The following is a 23419-nucleotide window of genomic DNA, read 5'->3' as shown; positions in this document are numbered from 1 at the left end:
ATCTGCATCCTTTCTGCCTGCCACATGCCCTAATCAGATCAGACCTGTCCATGCAGCCCCTCTCATAGCTACATATCCTCTGCAGTCCCTCTATAAGCCACTTACCACATCATGTCAGACTTCTGGCCCTGCAGCCCCTCTCATAGCTACATATCCTCTGCAGTCCCTCTATAAGCCACTTACTACATCATGTCAGACTTCTGGCCCTGCAGCCCCTCTCATAGCTACATATCCTCTGCAGTCCCTCTATAAGCCACTTACCACATCATGTCAGACTTCTGGCCCTGCAGCCCCTCTCATAGCTACATATCCTCTGCAGTCCCTCTATAAGCCACTTACCACATCATGTCAGACTTCTGGCCCTGCAGCCCCTCTCATAGCTACATATCCTCTGCAGTCCCTCTATAAGCTACTTACCACATCATGTCAGACTTCTGGCCCTGCAGCCCCTCTCATAGCTACATATCCTCTGCAGTCCCTCTATAAGCTACTTACCACATCATGTCAGACTTCTGGCCCTGCAGCCCCTCTCATAGCTACATATCCTCTGCAGTCCCTCTATAAGCTACTTACCACATCATGTCAGACTTCTGGCCCTGCAGCCCCTCTCATAGCTACATTTCCTCTGCAGTTCAGAGTGCAGGCTCTGCAGTCCCTCTATAAGCCACTTACTACATCACATCAAAATTGTGGTCCTGTAGCCCCTCTGGTGGTCACATACCCACATTAGATCACGCTACTGGCCCTGAAGCTCCTCATCCACATAACCACATCAGACCTCAGATCCTTGGACCTGCAGATTTTCTGTTAAAGTGATGGCAAATCCTAGTGTTTTTAATACCCTAGGATTTACCAGTGTTACAAATAAAGGGAACGTTGAGTCATGAAGTATTAAAAACTTCATGTTGAAAGTTCCTTTATATGCCGCACTGAGCACCTCAGACCCAGTGCCGGTGCAAGGATTTTTGTCTACACAGGCGATGGTGCATTTTGATGCCCCACCCCCAATCCCCCACCATGACACCATAAACCCTCCCACAATACCACCCACCTCCCTGCCCTCCTCCACCATCATGCCAAGTACATTTTAATTGTGTTCCAATGGTAAATCCTAGCGTTTCCCCCTGTATCATTTGACAGCAGCCATCAGCCAATCACAAATGCATATATGTATATTCTGTGTGTTTTTGCACATGCTCAGTAGGAGCTGGTGATTCAAAAAGTGTAAATATAAAAAGACTGCACATTTTGTTAATGGAAGTAAATTGGAAAGTTGTTTAAAATTGCATGCTGTATCTGAATAATGAAAGTTTAATTTTGACTTGAGTGTCCCTTTAACTAAACACATATATTATGCCTCAGATCAGACCCCTAGCCCTGATACCACTACTTAGCCTTTTTAAATAAAAAATTTCCACACCAGTGTGACAGATGTGCCTATCTAAGAACATTTCAAGTTTCTAATTAGTAAATATGCACGAAAATCACACTTTATCATTTGTACTATATCCATGCTTCTGTGCAGAACTCAACTGCTTTGTCACATTTCTTAAAAACATCAAACGTTTTCCCCAATCATTTGTTCTTGATAAATAACACACATTTCCTAATAATTTCCTATTTGTTTTTCTTTGTGGAAGCAACCATTTACTCTAACTAATGCAATACTAATTATTAATTTTATAATACAGATATAAAATATTAATACAGGTAGCCCTCAAGTCAATGGAAACTGAGGGGGTTAGGTTCCAGGCCCCTCTCAAAATTGTCATAAGTAACACCTAATAAATTATTTTTAAAGGTTTGAAATTAAGACTTTAAATGCTAAAACAGCATTATAAACCTAATAATATAGATTGTATCATCATCAAACTAAGTTTAATGAACAAAAACATTTGCTAACAGCACCTAATTAAATAATCACACAATAGACTGCATCATCATCAAACAAAGTTTAATAAACAAAAACGTTTTTTTACTTGCATTTTTCTGCAATCAGTTCTCTGCATTGTTAGCATGTTAGATAATATTGGGTATGCACCTATTCTATGCATTTCAATCTGCAGTGATTAAGCAGTTAGGCACCCTCACCTCAAGCAGCTGGACAGGAAGATAATAGGGAAGTGGCTGCTAAAACTTGTTGGTCGACAGCTAATGTCTGCTCTGTGCACACAGATCAATTTCAGGCTGTTAAGTTGCATAACTTTGCTGCAAAACAAGCGGACAGCTCCGCCTACTGGCTATTTAAATTAGTGCACTTTGCTTTCCAAAGAGTTTCAATAGCAGTCACATGACTGAAAAAAAGGTTGTTATTCTGAAACAGCGCAAATTGAACCGGCGTAAACCGAGGGCCATCTGTACTATCATTTAAAAGTTGATACTCAATATTTCATCAATATAAGTTTGTGTGAATCAACATTAACATTTTTATAGTTTAAGTTTTTACTCAAATAAAAAAAAAAAGCTGTGAAATTCCTGGTTTCATCTTTTTGTTAAAATAATTTCAAAACTCTAAAGTTGAAAAATGTTCAACCTTCTGTTATTAGAGAGAACTCCTGAGAACTTTAGGACAATTATTTTTTATAGTAGCACTTGCATGCAGTATATTGGGGGAACACAATTGTTTCATTTTTAGCATTTCCATTTTGTAAATGGACATAAACACCTAGTAATGCAAAGTCTTTTGTGCATTGTTGCAATAATTAACATGAAATCCATCTGTGAAACCTTTCTGAATAGATTAACATATTTATTGCTGCAATTGATTTTTAATGCCACCCCACCGGCCTTTTTTGGAGGAGCCAATCCATAGTTGTTACTACAGTAGCCACTGCTATTTTTCAGTAAAACGTGTACTCTTTTGCAGTATTTTATCTACTCTCCCCTACTGAGACCAATTATCGGTAGATCAGTGATAGGGTTGGGCTTGTGAAATCTGCAATATGCACTTACAATTCCCAGAATTGGAAACCCCAGTTTATTTACAGGAAAATGGTGCAAAATATATAGTACAAGTATGCTGAAAAGTAATTTGCTGTGCACCATAAAGCAATTTACTAAAATCTCAAATCGTTTTATGTTATGTGTAAATAACTTTCCTGGATTTCTAGGAAATATACACACTTGAAGTTTTTATTCTTGGCCAGTAGATGTCACCATAAACCAGCAAGTATATTTTACAAACCTCCACTTGTTTTCATTAAGAACAATAACTGAAAATAAAGACTATTTATTTACATATTAATACCTTTACAATTTACATGGTTTAAGAACTGTATTGTGCTCTGCTTTGTTTTTCTTAAACGGTGGATACAAAAATGTACCTACAAATTATGTAATTATAGAAAACCTTCTTTAGAGTGATCAAAGCAATAGGTTAAATGGCTAGCCTATACAGCTTTTTTTAAAATGTATAGTTTTGCTTATTTTTTAAATAACATTGCACTGATTTTCAGGCTCCTAACCAAGCCCCAAAGTTTTAGGAGAATACTGATGTCTACCTACTCCAGCTTCTGTTTGTGTAAAGAGTCTTTTCATATGCAGAGGAAGGGGGGTCTGCTATTTCCCACTTGCAGTGGGTGTTCCAGCTAACCTTTTTTAACAGAGCTAAACTCGGAGCTTCTAAGTAAGTTTTTTAATGGTTTTATACTGGATTTTTAGATCAGTATCTGTGCATATTCTTCTTTATAGTCTGTGACATGGTCCAGCCCCCCCCTGTACTGTATATAGCAGTACTGTATAGTGACACTGTTTACCAGGGTTGCCATCAGGGGGTGACAGGGGTGACTCCTGTCAGGGGCCCAATTGGCCAGGGGGCCCCATGAGGCAAGAATAACTATTATTTTTTTTTTAAAAACTTTTTTTTATTTTCTTTTTTTTATTTTGGCAGCCACCAGAGGGTACTACAGCAGACTGCTATTGAGTGTGGGAAATATTATTACAAGGAGTAAAGCATTAGCATTTGAGAGGATTTCTGTGCACTAAACCACTATGCACAGTGTGAGACAGACTTGGCACTTAAAGGTACATGAAACCCAAAATCTTTCTTTCATGATTCAGATAGTGAATACAATTTTAAACAACTTTCTAATTTACTTCTATTATGTAATCTGTTTCATTCTCTTGGTATCATTTGTTGAAGGAGCAGCAATGCACTACTAGTTTCTAACTGAACACATGGGTGAGCCAATCACATTCAATATATATATATATGCAGCCACCAATCAACAGCTAGAACCTAGGTTCTCTGCTGTTCATGAACTTGCCTAGATAAACCTTTCAGCAAATGATAACAAGAGAAGGAAGCAAATTAAATAATAGAAGTAAATTGGAAAGCTGTTTAAAATTGTATTCTCTATCTGAATCATGAAAGAAAAATTTTGTGTTTCATGTCCCTTTAAGTTTGTACAGTGTGTGCCTGAGTCAGACGGCAGATCACTTTCATTTGCAGAGGAGGTAGGACTTACTTACGGCGAGATTACGAGTCTTGCGTTAGCCTTAAAAAGCAGCGTTGAGAGGTCCCAACGCTGCTTTTTAACGCCCGCTGATATTACTGAGTCTGGCAGGTACAGGTGTACCGCTCACTTTTTTCTGCGACTCGAGCTTACCGCAAATCCCCTTACGTAAATTGCGTATCCTATCTTTTCAATGGGACTTGCCTAATGCCGGTATTACGAGTCTTGGAAGAAGTGAGCGGTAGACTCTCTCCTGTCAAGACTCCTACCGCATTTAAAAGTCAGTAGTTAAGAGTTTTATGGGGTAACGCCATAACATAAAACTCATAACTAAAGTGCTAAAAAGTACACTAACACCCATAAACTACCAATTAACCCCTAAACCGAGCCCCCCCCCCACATCAGAAATGCTTTAATAACGTTTTTAACCCCTAATCTGCCAACCGGGCATCGCCACCACTGTAATAAATATATTAACCCCTAAACCGCCATACTCCCGCCTCGCAAACACTAGTTAATTTTTTTAATTTTTTTTTAAATATTATTTTTATTCAAGATTTTGCAAATCCATAACATAACAATTGGGGACTCGCAGGACCCCTTTTTCAGCATTATAAATAAGTAGAACAATGGGCTAACGCCGTAACATAAAACTCTTAACTAAAGTGCTAAAAAGTACACTAACACCCATAAACTACCTATTAAACCCTAAACCGCCCCCCCCCCCCCCCCCCCACATCGCAAACACTTAAATAAAGTTTTTAACCCGTAATCTGCCGACCGGACATCGCCACCACTTTAATAAATATATTAACCCCTAAACCGCTGCACTCCCGCCTCGCAAACACTAGTTAAATTTTATTAACCCCTAATCTGCCATCCCTAACATCGCTGACACCTACCTACATTTATTAACCCTAATCTGCCGCCCCCAACGTCGCTGCTACTATATTAAATTTATTAACCCCTAAACCTAAGTCTAACCCTAAGTCTAACCCCCCTAACTTAAATATAATTTAAATAAATCTAAATAAAATTACTATCATTAACTAAATTATTCCTATTTAAAACTAAATACTTACCTATAAAATAAACCCTAAGATAGCTACAATATAACTAATAGTTACATTGTAGCTATATTAGGATTTATTTTTATTTTACAGGCAACTTTGTATTTATTTTAACTAGGTAGAATAGTTATTAAATAGTTATTAACTATTTAATAACTACCTAGTTAAAATAAGTACAAATTTACCTGTAAAATAAACCCTAACGTAAGTTACAATTACACCTACCACTACACTATCATTAAATAAATTAACTAAATTACCTACAATTAATTACAATTAAATTAAATAAACTAAAGTACGAAAAAAAGCCCCACTAAATTACAGAAAAAAAGTAAAATAATTACAAGAATTTTAAACTAATTACACCTAATCTAAACCCCCTAATAAAATAAAAAAGCCCCCCAAAATAATAAAAATCCCTACCCTATACTAAATTACAAATAGCCCTTAAAAGGGCTTTTTGCGGGGCAATCCTATCAACCAATCGGAATTCAAGGGACGCCATCTTGGATGACGTCCCTTAAAGGTACCTGGAGTCGTCGGAAGAAGAGGATACTCCGCGTCGGCTGGCTTCAAGATGAACCCGCTCCGCTCCGGATGGATGAAGATAGAAGATGCCGCCTGGATGAAGCCTTCTGCCCGTCTGGAGGTCCTCTTCTGCCCGGATCGGATGAAGACGTCTGCCCCTCTGGAGGACCACTTGTGCCCGGCTGGGTGAAGACGGCTCAAGGTAGGGTGATCTTCAAGGGGATAGTGTTAGGTTTTATTAAGGGGGGATTGGGTGGGTTTTAGAGTAGGGTTGGGTGTGTGGGTGGTGAGTTTTAATGTGGGGGGTTTAATTTGCTGATTAATTTGGGGCAATGCCCCACAAAAAGCCCTTTTAAGGGCTATTTGTAATTTAGTATAGGGTAGGGAATTTTATTATTTTGGGGGGCTTTTTTTATTTTGTTATTGAGATTAGAGTAGGTGTAATTAGTTTAAATAAATTGTAATTATTTTTTTATTTTCCCGTAATTTAGTGTTTGTTTGTTTTTTGTACTTTAGTTTATTTAATTTAATTGTATTTAATTGTAGATAATTTAGTAAATTAATTTAATGATAGTGTAGTGTTAGGTGTAATTGTAACTTAGGTTAGGATTTATTTTACAGGTAAATTTGTACTTATTTTAACTAGGTAGTTATTAAATAGTTAATAACTATTTAATAACTATTCTACCTAGTTAAAATAAATACAAAGTTGCCTGTAAAATAAAAATAAACCCTAAGATAGCTACAATGTAACTATTAGTTATATTGTAGCTATCTTAGGGTTTATTTTATAGGTAAATATTTAGTTTTAAATATGATTAATTTATTTAATTGTAGAAATTTTATTTAGTTTTATTTAAATTATATTTAAGTTGGGGGGGTGTTAGGGTTAGACTTAGGTTTAGGGGTTAATACATTTAATTTCTTTCATGTAATTAGCAAGAGTCCATGAGCTAGTGACGTATGGGATATACATTCCTACCAGGAGGGGCAAAGTTTCCCAAACCTCAAAATGCCTACAAATACACCCCTCACCACACCCACAAATCAGTTTTACAAACTTTGCCTCCTATGGAGGTGGTGAAGTAAGTTTGTGCTAGATTCTACGTTGATATGCGCTCCGCAGCAGGTTGGAGCCCGGTTTTCCTCTCAGCGTGCAGTGAATGTCAGAGGGATGTGAGGAGAGTATTGCCTATTTGAATTCAATGATCTCCTTCTACGGGGTCTATTTCATAGGTTCACTGTTATCGGTCGTAGAGATTCATCTCTTACCTCCCTTTTCAGATCGACGATATACTCTTATATATATACCATTACCTCTGCTGATTTTCGTTTCAGTACTGGTTTGGCTTTCTACAACATGTAGATGAGTGTCCTGGGGTAAGTAAGTCTTATTTTCTGTGACACTCTAAGCTATGGTTGGGCACTTTTTTATAAAGTTCTAAATATATGTATTCAAACATTTATTTGCCTTGACTCAGGATGTTCAACATTCCTTATTTTCAGACAGTCAGTTTCATATTTGGGATAATGCATTTGAATAAAACAATTTTTTTCTTACCTTAAAATTTGACTTTTCCCTGTGGGCTGTTAGGCTCGCGGGGGCTGAAAATGCTTCATTTTATTGCGTCATTCTTGGCGCGGACTTTTTTGGCGCAAATTTTTTTTTCAGTTTCCGGCGTCATACGTGTCGCCGGAAGTTGCGTCATTTTTTACGTTCTTTTGCGCCAAAAATGTCGGCATTCCGGATAAGGCGTCATTTTTGGTGCCAAAAGCATTTAGGCGCCAAATAATGTGGGCGTCTTATTTGGTGCTAAAAAAATATGGGCGTCACTTTTGTCTCCACATTATTTGTCTCATTTTTTATTGCTTCTGGTTGCTAGAAGCTTGTTAATTGGCATTTTTTCCCATTCCTGAAACTGTCATTTAAGGAATTTGATCAATTTTGCTTTATATGTTGTTTTTTCTATTACATATTGCAAGATGTCCCATGTTGAAGCTGAGTCAGAAGATACTTCTGGAAAATCGCTGCCTGGTGCTGGAGCTACCAAAGCTAAGTGTATCTGCTGTAAACTTTTGGTAGCTGTTCCTCCAGCTGTTGTTTGTATTGAATGTCATGACAAACTTGTTAATGCAGATAATATTTCCTTTAGTAAAGTTACATTACCTGTTGCTGTTCCATCAACATCTAATACTCAGAGTGTTCCTGATAACATAAGAGATTTTGTTTCTAACTCCATTAAGAAGGCTATGTCTGTTATTCCTCCTTCTAGTAAACGTAAAAAGTCTTAAAACTTCTCATTTTTCAGATGAATTTTTAAATGAACATCATCATTCTGATTCTGATAATGGCTCTTCTGGTTCAGAGGATTCTGTCTCAGGGGTTGATGCTGATAAATCTTCATATTTATTTAAAATGGAATTTATTCGTTCTTTACTTAAAGAAGTCCTAATTGCATTAGAAATTGAGGATTCTGGTCCTCTTGATACTAAATATAAACGTTTAGATAAGGTTTTTAAATCTCCTGTAGTTATTCCAGAAGTTTTTCCTGTTCCTGGTGCTATTTCTGAAGTAATTTCCAGGGAATGGAATAATTTGGGTAATTCATTTACTCCTTCTAAACGTTTTAAGCAATTATATCCTGTGCCATCTGCCAGATTAGAATTTTGGGACAAAATCCCTAAGGTTGATGGGGCTGTCTCTACTCTTGCTAAGCGTACTACCATTCCTACGGCAGATGGTACTTCCTTTAAGGATCCTTTAGATAGGAAAATTGAATCCTTTCTAAGAAAAGCTTACTTGTGTTCAGGTAATCTTCTTAGACCTGCTATATCTTTGGCGGATGTTGCTGCAGCTTCAACTTTTTGGTTGGAAGCTTTAGCGCAACAAGTAACAGATCATAATTCTCATAGCATTATTATTCTTCAACATGCTAATAATTTTATTTGTGATGCCATCTTTGATATCATTAGAGTTGATGTCAGGTATATGTCTCTAGCTATTTTAGCTAGAAGAGCTTTATGGCTTAAAACTTGGAATGCTGATATGTCTTCTAAGTCTACTCTGCTTTCCCTTTCTTTCCAGGGTAATAAATAATTTGGTTCTCAGTTGGATTCTATTATCTCAACTGTTACTGGAGGGAAAGGAACTTTTTTACCACAGGATAAAAAATCTAAAGGTAAATTTAGGTCTAATAATAGTTTTCGTTCCTTTCGTCACAACAAGGAACAAAAGCCTGATCCTTCATCCTCAGGAGCGGTATCAGTTTGGAAACCATCTCCAGTCTGGAATAAATCCAAGCCTTTTAGAAAATCAAAGCCAGCTCCTAAGTCCACATGAAGGTGCGGCCCTCATTCCAACTCAGCTGGTAGGGGGCAGATTACGTTTTTTCAAAGGAATTTGGATCAATTCCGTTCACAATCTTTGGATTCAGAATATTGTTTCAGAAGGGTACAGAATTGGCTTCAAGATAAGGCCTCCTGCAAAGAGATTTTTTCTTTCCCGTGTCCCAGTAAATCCAGCGAAGGCTCAAGCATTTCTGAAATGTGTTTCAGATCTAGAGTTGGCTGGAGTAATTATGCCAGTTCCAGTTCTGGAACAGGGGCTGGGGTTTTATTGAAATCTCTTCATTGTACCAAAGAAGGAGAATTCCTTCAGACCAGTTCTGGATCTAAAAATATTGAATCGTTATGTAAGGATACCAACATTCAAAATGGTAACTGTAAGGACTATCCTGCCTTTTGTTCAGCAAGGGCATTATATGTCTACAATAGATTTACAGGATGCATATCTACATATTCCGATTCATCCAGATCACTATCAGTTTCTGAGATTCTCGTTCCTGGACAAGCATTACCAGTTTGTGGCTCTGCCGTTTGGCCTAGCAACAGCTCCAAGAATTTTTACAAAGGTTCTCGGTACCCTTCTGTCTGTAATCAGAGAACAGGGTATTATGGTATTTCCTTATTTGGACGATATATTGGTACTTGCTCAGTCTTCACATTTAGCAGAATCTCATACGAATCGACTTGTGTTGTTTCTTCAAGATCATGGTTGGAGGATCAATTTACTAAAAAGTTAATTGATTCCTCAGACAAGGGTAACCTTTTTGGGTTTCCAGATAGATTCAGTGTCCATGACTCTATCTTTGACAGACAAGAGACGTCTAAAATTGATATCAGCTTGTCAAAACCTTCAGTCACAATCATTCCCTTCGGTAGCCTTATGCATGGAAATTCTAGGTCTTATGACTGCTGCATCGGACGCGATCCCCTTTGCTCGTTTTCACATGCGACCTCTTCAGCTCTGTATGCTGAACCAGTGGTGCAGGGATTACACAAAGATATCTCAATTAATATCTTTAAAACCGATTGTACGACACTCTCTGACGTGGTGGACAGATCACCATCGTTTAGTTCAGGGGGCTTCTTTTGTTCTTCCGACCTGGACTGTAATCTCAACAGATGCAAGTCTTACAGGTTGGGGAGCTGTGTGGGGGTCTCTGACGGCACAAGGGGTTTGGGAATCTCAGGAGGTGAGATTACCGATCAATATTTTGGAACTCCGTGCAATTTTCAGAGCTCTTCAGTCTTGGCCTCTTCTAAAGAGAGAATCGTTCATTTGTTTTCAGACAGACAATGTCACATCTGTGGCATACATCAATCATCAAGGAGGGACTCACAGCCCTCTGGCTATGAAAGAAGTATCTCGAATTCTGGTTTGGGCGGAAACCAGCTCCTGTCTAATTTCTGCGGTTCATATCCCAGGTATAGACAATTGGGAAGCGGATTATCTCAGTCGCCAAACGTTGCATCCGGGCGAATGGTCTCTTCACCCAGAGGTATTTCTTCAGATTGTCCAAATGTGGGGACTTCCAGAAATAGATCTGATGGCCTCTCATCTAAACAAGAAACTTCCCAGGTATCTGTCCAGATCCAGGGATCCTCAAGCGGAAGCAGTGGATGCATTGTCACTTCCTTGGAAGTATCATCCTGCTTATATCTTTCCGCCTCTAGTTCTTCTTCCAAGAGTGATCTCCAAAATTCTGAAGGAATGCTCGTTTGTTCTGCTGGTAGCTCCAGCATGGCCTCACAGGTTTTGGTATGCGGATCTTGTCAGGATGGCCTCTTGCCAACCGTGGACTCTTCCGTTAAGACCAGACCTTCTGTCGCAAGGTCCTTTTTTCCATCAGGATCTCAAATCCTTAAATTTAAAGGTATGGAGATTGAACGCTTGATTCTTAGTCAAAGAGGTTTCTCTGACTCTGTGATTAATACTATGTTACAGGCTCGTAAATCTGTATCTAGGGAGATATATTATAGAGTCTGGAAGACTTATATTTCTTGGTGTCTTTCTCATCATTTTTCCTGGCATTCTTTTAGAATTCTGAGATTTTTACAGTTTCTTCAGGATGGTTTGGAGAAAGGTTTGTCTGCAAGTTCCTTGAAAGGACAAATCTCTGCTCTTTCTGTTCTTTTTCACAGAAAGGTTGCTAATCTTCCTGATATTCATTGTTTTGTACAAGCTTTGGTTCGTATAAAACCTGTCATTAAGTCAATTTCTCCTCCTTGGAGTTTGAATTTGGTTCTGGGGGCTCTTCAAGCTCCTCCGTTTGAACCTATGCATTCATTGGACATTAAATTACTTTCTTGGAAAGTTTTGTTCCTTTTGGCCATCTCTTCTGCCAGAAGAGTTTCTGAATTATCTGCTCTTTCTTGTGAGTCTCCTTTTCTGATTTTTCATCAGGATAAGGCGGTGTTGCGAACTTCTTTTGAATTTTTACCTAAGGTTGTGAATTCCAACAACATTAGTAGAGAAATTGTGGTTCCTTCATTATGTCCTAATCCTAAGAATTCTAAGGAGAAATCATTGCATTCTTTGGATGTAGTTAGAGCTTTGAAATATTATGTTGAAGCTACTAAGAATTTCCGAAAGACTTCTAGTCTATTTGTTATCTTTTCCGTTTCTAGGAAAGGTCAGAAGGCCTCTGCCATTTCTTTGGCATCTTGGTTGAAATCTTTAATTCATCATGCTTATGTCGAGTCGGGTAAAACTCCGCCTCAAAGGATTACAGCTCATTCTACTAGGTCAGTTTCTACTTCCTGGGCGTTTAGGAATGAAGCTTCGGTTGATCAGATTTGCAAAGCAGCAACTTGGTCTTCTTTGCATACTTTTACTAAATTCTACCATTTTGATGTGTTTTCTTCTTCTGAAGCTGTTTTTGGTAGAAAAGTACTTCAGGCAGCTGTTTCAGTTTGAATCTTCTGCTTATGTTTTCAGTTTTTTTCATTATAAAATTTAAACTTTATTTTGGGTGTGGATTATTTTTCAGCGGAATTGGCTGTCTTTATTTTATCCCTCCCTCTCTAGTGACTCTTGCGTGGAAAGATCCACATCTTGGGTAGTCATTATCCCATACGTCACTAGCTCATGGACTCTTGCTAATTACATGAAAGAAAACATAATTTATGTAAGAACTTACCTGATAAATTCATTTCTTTCATATTAGCAAGAGTCCATGAGGCCCACCCTTTTTGTGGTGGTTATGATTTTTTTGTATAAAGCACAATTATTCCAATTCCTTATTTTTTATGCTTTCGCACTTTTTTCTTATCACCCCACTTCTTGGCTATTCGTTAAACCGATTTGTGGGTGTGGTGAGGGGTGTATTTGTAGGCATTTTGAGGTTTGGGAAACTTTGCCCCTCCTGGTAGGAATGTATATCCCATACGTCACTAGCTCATGGACTCTTGCTAATATGAAAGAAATGAATTTATCAGGTAAGTTCTTACATAAATTATGTTATAGTAGCGGCGACGTTAGGGGCGGCAGATTAGGGGTTAAGAAATGTAGATAGGTGTCTGATGTTAAGGACGGCAGATTAGGGGTTAATAAAATTTAACTAGGGGGGCGGAGCTAGCCACTGACCTGACTAGACGTGTGTGCATGGAGCTCCGCAGCTAACAAATTAAAAAAAGTTAAATAGAGTGTTAATTATATTTGGCAAACACCTATTAAGTTGTTCTCTTAAGTAGGTGGACATCTGCTTGCTATAAAGTGACTTATTTTGACCACTGGACCTGTTTAAGCAGCCAGCACGGGAAGACCTGCCCCTGTGTCACAGACGGATATTATTGCGGCTACTGAGGGCTAAGGCCACTACCAGCTACAGACCGGAGGACTGGGGTCCTAAACTAGATCCTAGCCTATATTGTGTCGCCATAATCCAAACAGGAGTTGAACTCTGATTGACTTACCACCGGTGGCTGCAGCTGTTTCCTTACTCCGGAGGGCCGGGGCTCCGCTCTGGAGTAGCTGTGGGCCTCCCTACCAGACGCCGCCTGCCAATTGAACTAAGCAACCAACATCGCTCCGGAGGGTCGGGGATCCGCTCCGGAGCGAATACCTACCACTGCTGATGTGTGGAGAGGCCGACATCTGGTCGGGGCCTCTATTTGTCTGCCCGTGGGGGCATTGGTCGAGGTGGTACTTGATGGAGGGTGCCTGCTTTCCCCCCGCGCCTCCCCGGGTGGTTGACAGAACGGAGGACAGTTCCGGAGTCTCTGGGACCCAGTGTTGCGGCGACGATCGGGCCATACCTCCGTGTGGCGCAGACAAGAAAAGAAGAAAAGAAAAAAGGCGCGAACGTGCACCATCTTGGGGCCTTCTCACTTCTACACTGAATCGGATCAGACGGCCGGCCACCGGAGAACCCCTTACTTCAGATCAGGGAGCCTTATTTCTGAAACCGGGTAAGCACCTATCTGCACATCTGACCCTTGTTCTGTTGATAATATCCCCGGTGAGTCAGTTACTTGGAAATAACACTTAAGGCTCTTACTGATATACACCTAAGGCCCTCTGAAGGAATACAACTGGCACAAAGCTGTGGGGCACAACTTCATTCCCCCTAGATTGGCGTAAACCCAACTGGCCCTTCTTCCAACACCGGGGATTGAGAAAAAAAATAATCAATAAATAAATAAGCACCACAAAACAAGTAAAAAACAGCAGAAGCAGCTCATCAGGCCCCCACTCACGTGGGGCAATACAGGTACTCTCTAGTTTCTTTTCACTGGGGCCATAGGGAGTCATGTTTTCTTTTCCCTAAGGGGCAGATAAACAGGGGAACTTGTTTATACATGCACTAATCTGCCTCCTATTCCACTCTGGAGGTTCTCTGTCCCACTGCTTGTCTGGGAAACATTTCTGTGCTGGGTACTCACCTGCCCATAGGCTACTCCCATAACTGATTGGCCTATCTCACACGATATAATTTGGCTTCTAAGGGCCACACAGGCAGACTGTTCACTTTTATAAGCCCCTAACGTTGGCCTATTTGGGACCTAAGCTTCACTTAACTCTGTACCTCAAGTGGATATAAGAACCATCACCTGTGCAGGTTAACTACTTAGTATCCCCTAACCAAGGCCCAAACCAACACGCCTTCTTTCTCTCTGGGATCTTTTTATCAAGATTTGTGTTGGGACAATTATAACATTTGACCAATTCAGTTTACTTTAGCTGCTGCGTCAGCGTATGTATCTCTGAGGTTAATACCCAGAGTGGAGTGTTACTATTACTTGTGTATGTTTATTGCTTAATCTGTTTGTGTTTTTGCTCTGCTATAAACATTACATATATACCGCTACCCATACATACACAATCTCTCAACACACATAGTACATATTGAGCCCTATATCTCAAGCAAACCACGGGCCTATAATACAGCCTGGTAATTAGACCTGCTCAATTATATTGTATTTCATTTTGAGCAGCCCACTACTAGCATTATAATATAAACCTAAGCTCGTTGTGACTTGTATTCATTAGATTCACATTGGGTTGGTATTGTGGCTCAGGGAGTTCCCTTCATCTCTGGCCAGCCCCCTCTAACTCGCTCGCTAGTGCCAGCAGTCAGTAATGTGGAGGGGCTAGCCCCTTGAGGTTCAGGGCTCACAGTTGGATTATCAGCTACGTAAGCCCCAACCCAAACTTCCCCTTCAGTGTCCCTAGCTGAATAAGACTTTCCTTGTCCCTTGCTCGATATAGATGCCCCTCTGGCACACTACATAATAACATAAAAAAAAAAAGGGGGGGACTCCCATGTCCGGCCGCTCTTTCTATCATATCATATAGACCCCCTAACCATATAGTTACTACACCAATCTTTAACGATTAGTTTATCTACCCAAGTTGTAGTGTTGACTTGTTACTTAATTTTAATCTTCTTAGTATAAGGGTGTTGGAAGGTGAGTTCTGTGTACTATGGGCCACCGTAAATCTGCATAAGTAAACCTTAGTATCCGTGACCACACTTCCTTAGCTTTAGTTGCGGGAGGACCACCAACTGGCTCTCCCTTTCCGGCTCAGCTTGTCTGAGTTGGTCACCCCCCCCCTTCCCTTTTTCCCTTCCTTTGGGTCGTATCCACTGTTCCTGGGCCAGTTGGGGGGTGTGGGTTCTAGCAATCACTTCGCTCAACCTGTGCTGGGGGGTTCCGGCGGGCTCCTGCCCTCACGTGGTGATTTTCTCTATCTCCTTCTTTGCAGGTGGTGTTTTGGTCTGTTTTTGACTGTCAAAATGAGGGGGTAGGAGCCAGATGGAACTTCTGGGCCTCACTCCCTGGGTACATGATTACTCTCGTTTGTAAGTGTAACCAATGTGTGTTAATGTAACATAACTAAATCTGTCAGTCTAACTTAGCCATAAATTGCCTGGTCTGTTTAATATCTTGCTTCTAGGATTGCTCCTTGGGTGGCCAGATGGTCGCTCAATCATAACGAAAATGCCCCAAACTGCTAGGCGACAGTCTAGAACACCTGGTCCAACTAAGAAAACAGTCTTGGACCATTTTACTCAGTCAGTCAGGAGACCTGAAGAAGATTCACATGACGACTTTAGTGAACCAGAATCGGTTGAGGAGAGGTCCCAACCTGACGCTACTTCACTTTCCAGATCCCAACATTATATCACAGAGGATACTCTTAAAAAAATGTTTGCACAGCAAACGCGATCCATCACAAAGGAAATACAAAGAAGCCATGCTGAGCTCAAAAAAGACATTGGAGAAATTGGAGAGAGAGTGGATTCTCTAGAAAGACGCCAAGATGATATCACCACGGACCAGACAAATTTGCTTGCGTACTCTGATCAGCTGAGCCATCTTGAATTCAAACTGGCGGATGTTGAAGATCGCGCCCGGCGGAATAACATTAGATTCCGGGGCATTCCAGAGGATGTTTCACCCGCTACTTATCGGAGCTCTTTAATAACTTATTGGAAACTACTGAAGGTATGACCACCACGATGGAGAGAGCTCACAGAGCCTATGAACCCATTCAGGCCCTTAGAGACCCGCAGGCCAGATACACTATCTTAATCTGCAAATTGAATCATGTACTGCATACACTAGTATCCATCTATCTCCCTAATTCCCACCAACCTGCATGTCTCCGCAAAATCCTTCAATTAGTGGACCAGTACAGACAAGGACGAGTTATTTTGGCGGGTGACTTTAACATGACTTGGGACCCCTCCTTAGACCGTAAAACCACGACTCCCGGCAATATCAACTCCCAGGCAAACAGTATCTCTGCTAAATTCCGGAGTGTAATGTTTCACTATGGATATTTTGATGTATGGAGATCCTTACACACAAGGGAAAGAGACTATACCCATTACTCACATCCCCATAAAATTTACTCTCGACTAGACCACATATTTTGTCATGCAGAAACTTTGGACTCTGTCATACGGTCAGAGATTGCTTTAAGCTTTTGGTCAGATCACAACTTACTTTTCACTGACTTACACCCCACAGACAAGCCATTTACTCGGGCAGATTGGAGACTCCCTCGCCATATTCTGACAGATATCGCCTTTAGAGAAGAACTGAGGCGCGATTTATCTGAATTGATTAGCGAAAATGACAATGGGCAGACCCCTGATGACATCCTATGGGGTGCCATTAAAGCAATGGCTCGTGGACTCATAATCCGCAAACAGAGCCTTCTGAGGAAGAATGCAGGCTTAACACTCGCACAGGCGCATACCAAGCTCAGACACCTGGAAACGGGTAATCGGGCCTCTAATTCAGCAGACCTGACAGAACAAATTAGAGCAGTTAGGGACCACATCAATCAACTGGAGTTAAAGCACACTCAATGTGCCCTTTCCAAGCTAAAACAACTCTTTTATCATAAGGGAAACAAGGCTGATACGCTTTTAGCCAATAAATTACGAAACAAACATAGCGCAACCCGCATTTCACAAATTCTCCATAACAATAGGCAGCACAATAAACCGTCCCTCATAGGTGAAAGCTTTGCAGATTTCTACTCCAAACTGTATAACATTGGCACTGCGGAAAACTTAAAACCGTCCTCCATACCCGAAATCAAACAATATTTATCCACCCTGAATCTGCCCACACTCACGACAGAGCAGCAAACTGCGCTCACCTTACCAATCTCACTGTTCGAGATCAAGCAAACCATTAAGCCCTTAAAGCCTCTTAAGGCTCCCGGCCCTGATGGATTCCCTGCCCAGTTTTATAAAAAGTATATCCATGAGCTGGCTCCATACCTACATAGATTTTTTGACTTAGCGAGCAGAGCAGGGTTTCTCAAAGAAGAGTTCTTGCAAGCTGCTATTGTCACGATACCCAAACCGGACAAGGACCCATCTCTTTGTTTAAATTATAGACCGATTTCCCTGATCAACATAGATATTAAGATTTATTCCAAGATCTTAGCTACCCGTATCGGTAAATTGTTACTAAATCTAATTAGCTCCGATCAGGTAGGGTTTATCTACAATAGAGAGGGTCCGGACAACACCAGACGTCTCATCAACATCATGAGCGAGTCAACTAGGATGAATAAGCCCTTCTCAGTTATTTCTCTAGATGCTGAGAAGGCTTTTGATCGAGTCCGGTGGGAATACCTGTGGGAAACACTACAAGCGTTTAATTTCCCACCCGAAACCTGTGTAGCTATTAAAGCCCTATACTCGACCCCAACGGCATTCGTTAGAGGCCTGGGATTTCAAACCTCACCGTTTAGCATATCGAACGGTACTAGACAGGGGTGTCCACTTTCACCCCTACTGTTCGCCTTGGCGATTGAACCTTTAGCCACAACAATCCGTTCGGATACGTCCCTCCCAGGGATTAGACTTTCAGGCACGCTGCATAAAATTGCATTGTTTGCAGACGATGTTACCATATTCACCACGGACCCCGCCAAAGCTATCCCTAGACTGTTAGAGATTTTGAGGATTTTCGGAGATCTCTCCTTCTATAAACTCAATTCACATAAAACCAAAATTTTCTGGTGGGGATACCCGCAACCCTATATTCGTGAATTGAAAGATAAATATAATTTTAAGTGGTTGACCGAGCGGATCACCCATTTAGGAATAAATCTGTCTCCCAGCGCCCAACAAATGATAAAGGATAATTACTCCCCCTTACTGACGGAATTACGCAATTTAAAAAACACATGGGACCATAAGTCCATTTCATGGATGGGAAGAATAACATCGCTTAAAATGTCTTTCCTCCCTAAGTTAACATATCTATTTCGTTGTCTACCTCTTAGAATCCCCATGCATCTCCTCCTCCAATTCCAGAGTGAAATCACAAAGTTCATTTGGCAAGGCAAGACCCCCCAAATTGCCCATAGGACTCTGCAATTCCCCGTTCCCTCGGGCGGACTCGCATCACCGTCGGTAGTGAAATACTATGAAGGAGCTATGCTAACGCACATCTCCCAATGGAGAGTACTCCAGTCTCGTCATAGGTGGAGAGAAATTGAGCAGGCGTCACTGCCATCCAATGTTCTCCTTCGAGATGTTATATGGATTCCACCTCATAGCCGTAGAATGATGGCCATTAGTAATCTGGTCATTCTGGAGTGCCTGGCAATTTGGGATAGGCTCAGACATCGCCAGCTCATCGCTCCCCATCCTTCTCCTATAACCTCGGTAGCCGGGCTACTTACGGGCTTGCCTGACACACACCGAACACGTGGGCCTGGTTAGGGATTTCTAAAGTCTCAGACTTTTGGTCCGCCACACAGCCAGATGAATTTATAACGTTACAGCAGCTAAATCAGCAAGCTGCCATCCCTAGGTTCCTCACTTTTGAAATCACTAGGATCCAAAGCTTTCTAAGAAGCTGGAGCTTCCTGCCGTCCGCTTCCCGCCCCCCTACTCCGTGGGAAGCTACTTGGCAAGGAGGGAGTAGACTTGTCAGACCGCTGTCAAGACATTATACCCTTCTGGACGGTACCTCCCCACCCACTTTGGCCCCGCATCTTCTAAGATGGGACTCCCTTCTAGGTATTGAAATCTCTATCGACTCTTGGCAAAGAGCCATCCAGCTGACTAAGAAGACTCTGCATTGTGTGACAATATTTGAGACATACTACAAAGTTCTCTCACATTGGTACTATGTTCATACCCGCTTGTCTAAAATGTTCCCAAGAACATCCCCATTATGTTGGAGAGGCTGCGGCCTCCATGGTAGTTTACTACATATATGGTGGGAGTGTCCCACCATCAGACCCCTGTGGGAAAAAGGAATACGTACCCTTGCTGATTACGGCTTTAGAGTTTCTGCTGGTCCAGCGCTTACCCTTCTCCATCTCGGTCTTCACGCCCTCCCCAAGCACCAGAGTCTTTTTGGCGTCTATCTCTTGGCCTCGATTAAAACTAATATAGCCCGGGCTTGGAAAAGAGATGCTCCTCCTAGCTGGCAGGATATCATCCACACAATGGCCTATCTGTACACTATGGAAAAGGCGATATATTTCGACCTGAACAAATCTGACCTGTTTGAAATGGCTTGGGCTGATTGGAAAGACAACCATGATACTTTGTGGCGGCCACAGGTCCTGGCGAATGACGCCCAAACCGACAGTTAATGACCTGACTATTCTCCCTGACGGATTATGTGTGCAGTTACCTGGAAGTACTGACTGTAACATACCATCCCCCCCCGCCCCACCCCACACATATGTGCCCTCCCCTCCCCCCATTCTCCATTCTACACTCGAAGTGTCTAAGCTGAAGTGCTCTGCTGTATTATCACAGACCCGCTCACCCGTGCGGGACACAACCTGTACATTGTCTCTGTACGGGTGAGGTCAACTTGATGTATTTGAAACCGAATAGACTTCTCCTGTTTGTTTCAGTTGTTCTCCTTTTCAAATGTGCAGACTTTTCTGTGTAGGGTCAGTTGACCCATTGTTCTACTTATTTATAATGCTGAAAAAGGGGTCCTGCGAGTCCCCAATTGTTATGTTATGGATTTGCAAAATCTTGAATAAAAATAATATTTAAAAAAAAAAAAAATGTAACTAGTGTTTGCGAGGCGGGAGTACGGCGGTTTAGGGGTTAATATATTTATTACAGTGGTGGCGATGCCCGGTCGGCAGATTAGGGGTTAAAAACGTTATTAAAGTGTTTCCGATGTGGGGGGGGGGCTCGGTTTAGGGGTTAATTTGGTAGTTTATGGGTGTTAGTGTACTTTTTAGCACTTTAGTTATGAGTTTTATGTTATGGCGTTACCCCATAAAACTCTTAACTACTGACTTTTAAATGCGGTAGGAGTCTTGACAGGAGAGGGTCTACCGCTCACTTCTTCCAAGACTCGTAATACCGGCGTTAGGCAAATCCCATTAAAAAGATAGGATACGCAAATTTACATAAGGGGATTTGGGGTAAGCTCGAGTTGCGGAAGAAAAGTGAGCGGTACACCTGTACCTGCCAGACTCGTAATACCAGCGGGCGTTAAAAAGCAGCTTTGGGACCTCTCAATGCTGCTTTTTAAGGCTAACGCAAGACTCGTAATCTAGCAGTATGCATGGTGTGTGCTATATCCAGCTCTCTGAATAGTCTCCTATAAATTGTGTGATCAAAAACTTCAGTATTCTAATGCAAACTTCTGTATTTTGGTATCTTCAAAATTCTAACGGTATCTTCAGTATTCTAATGCAAACTTTTGTATTCTGGTATCTTCAAAATTCTAATGATATCTTCAGTATTCTGATGCAAACTTCTGTATTCTGGAATCTTTAAAATTTTAACGGTATCTTCAGTATTCTGATTCAAACTTCTATACTTTGGTTTCTTCAAAATTCTAACGGTATCATCTTCAGTATTCTGATGCAAACTTCTGTAGTCTAATGGAGACTACATTTAGCCACCAATCAGCAAGTGCGTCCCAGGCACTGAACCAAAAATGGTCCGGCTCGTAAGCTTACATTCCTGCTTTTCAAATAAAGATATCAAGAGAACGAATAAAAATGTATAAAAGGAGTAAATTAAAAAGTTGCTTAAAATTACATGCTCTACCTGAATCATGAAAGAAAACATTTTGGTTTCATATCCCTTTAAGGTTTCTTTTATACCAAAAATAAAGCCTATGAAAAGTATTCTTGGGCCCATTCATTGATATTATTTTAAAATACAATTTTTTTCAATTTGAACTTTCTTATCATATTATTTCAGGACAATTGTTTTTTTGGTACAACACACAAAGTTAGGGAACACTGCTATATATGTGAAAATACTGCTGGCTATATACCTACTGTTTTTACGTCAACCTCATGGCAGAGGTGAGAAACACTAAAGTCTGACCCAGATGTTGGTATCCCGGAAGGTGTTTTGCTGCACTGAATTCCAGGACTCTTATATGCAATAGAACCTGTATAGTAAAATGCAGGATATGAGTGTGTTTTTTTTTTGTTAAATTAGAAGTCTATGATCAATGATCAATGCATACCTTCCAACCTTCCTAGATACTGCAGTATTGACACAGTCTGCATCACATACCCACTTTGGCCCATCCACATCCATGACAAGCCTGGCTTTGCCCTCAGAACACTGGCGGGTCACTCCCCCCAAGTCCCCCGACCTCTCTGATCCGGATATTGTCCACGAACGTTTTTTGGGTATGTCAATGTAAGAGCAAAACAAGATGGCAGCCTATATTTGAATGCAGGTGATTTATTTTTCTGCCATCTTTGGTTTATGACAGAAAGGTAAAAACCATCTACATAGTCTGGGAAGCCAAGTCAATGATTGTTGAAATGTTTAATTCTTGCCTGGTTCTTTTAAGTGTGGTAAGGGTGTAGTTTGGTGTATTCAGAAGGTCACTGGAACATATACTGGAACCTGGAAGGTGAGTGGTGCAAGCTGGCATGAAAGAACAGAGGTGTGGAATCTAGTAAATAAACATCAGGAGCGTGTGTGCTTTATAATAAGGTTGGAGTATTAATGGATAAAAGCAAGCAATTGTGGAAATCAGGGCAGGAGGAGACACCCAGAGTAGCTGTAAAATAGGATTGGGTATTGCTTAGGTAGCACCACAGTAAACAGGGCTGTGGGCACTACAGCCAGATGTCAGATGTAACATAAAACAGTAACTGAGTAGCCAAGTGGAAGCTTTAAAATGCTGTACAAGCAGGTTTGGATGTTGGAATAATAAAAATTAAATGCACAGATAATGCATACCAGGAGGACTAGTTGTGAGCTGGGAAAACAGGTACTGCAGAGTTAAGGCAGGATACAGGAAACATGATGCAGCAGACACGGAATTTAAAACTGACAACAAAGCAGGAAAAAGGTAATGATGATCGGTGAAACCCCAGTCCTTAAAGGGACACTCAGGTGAAAATTAAACTTTCATGATTCAGACAGAGCATGCAATTTTAAACAGCTTTCCAATTTACTTCCATTAACAAAATGTGCACAGTCTTTTTATATGAACACTTTTTGAGTCACTAGCCCCTACTGAGCATGTGTAAGAAGCCACTAAATATATGTATATGCATTTGTGATTGGCTGATGGCTGTCACATTATACAGGAGGAGTGGAAATAGACATGACTATTAAATTTGTCAGGAAAAAAATCTACTACTTATTTCATGTGCAGACTAGGTTCTATTGCATTGTCTCTTTATCATGCATTTGTTGATTATGCAAATCTACTGTATTTACTGGTTCTTTAACAGTAAATTAGTAGCAGAGTAATCTCATCAGATGTGATTCTATACCTTAAAATGTGTGGGTGTTAAATCTGTGGGTTGCCAAAAAGTTATATCCAGATTGGAGGGACTTCTGGTGGAGGATCATCACAGCACTTATTTCTGCATTTCTTATTTATTTATTTAAGAAACACGGATATTCAATTAATTTTCACAAAACAGATATCTGAACAAATGCATTATGAAATTTTATTTAAAGAATAAATACTGTAAAAAATAATTAGTATTTATTAGTTTCCTTTAAATTATCTTAGGGGTTAAAGATACTTCCCTCTAGTGTTCTGGAGAGCTGCGCTAACCCTTATCATTCTTCA

Source organism: Bombina bombina, chromosome 4 (assembly GCF_027579735.1).
Source record: "Bombina bombina isolate aBomBom1 chromosome 4, aBomBom1.pri, whole genome shotgun sequence".
Classification (NCBI taxonomy): domain Eukaryota; kingdom Metazoa; phylum Chordata; class Amphibia; order Anura; family Bombinatoridae; genus Bombina; species Bombina bombina.
The sequence above is the reverse complement of the archived record's forward strand: the minus strand, read 5'-3'. Positions refer to the sequence as shown.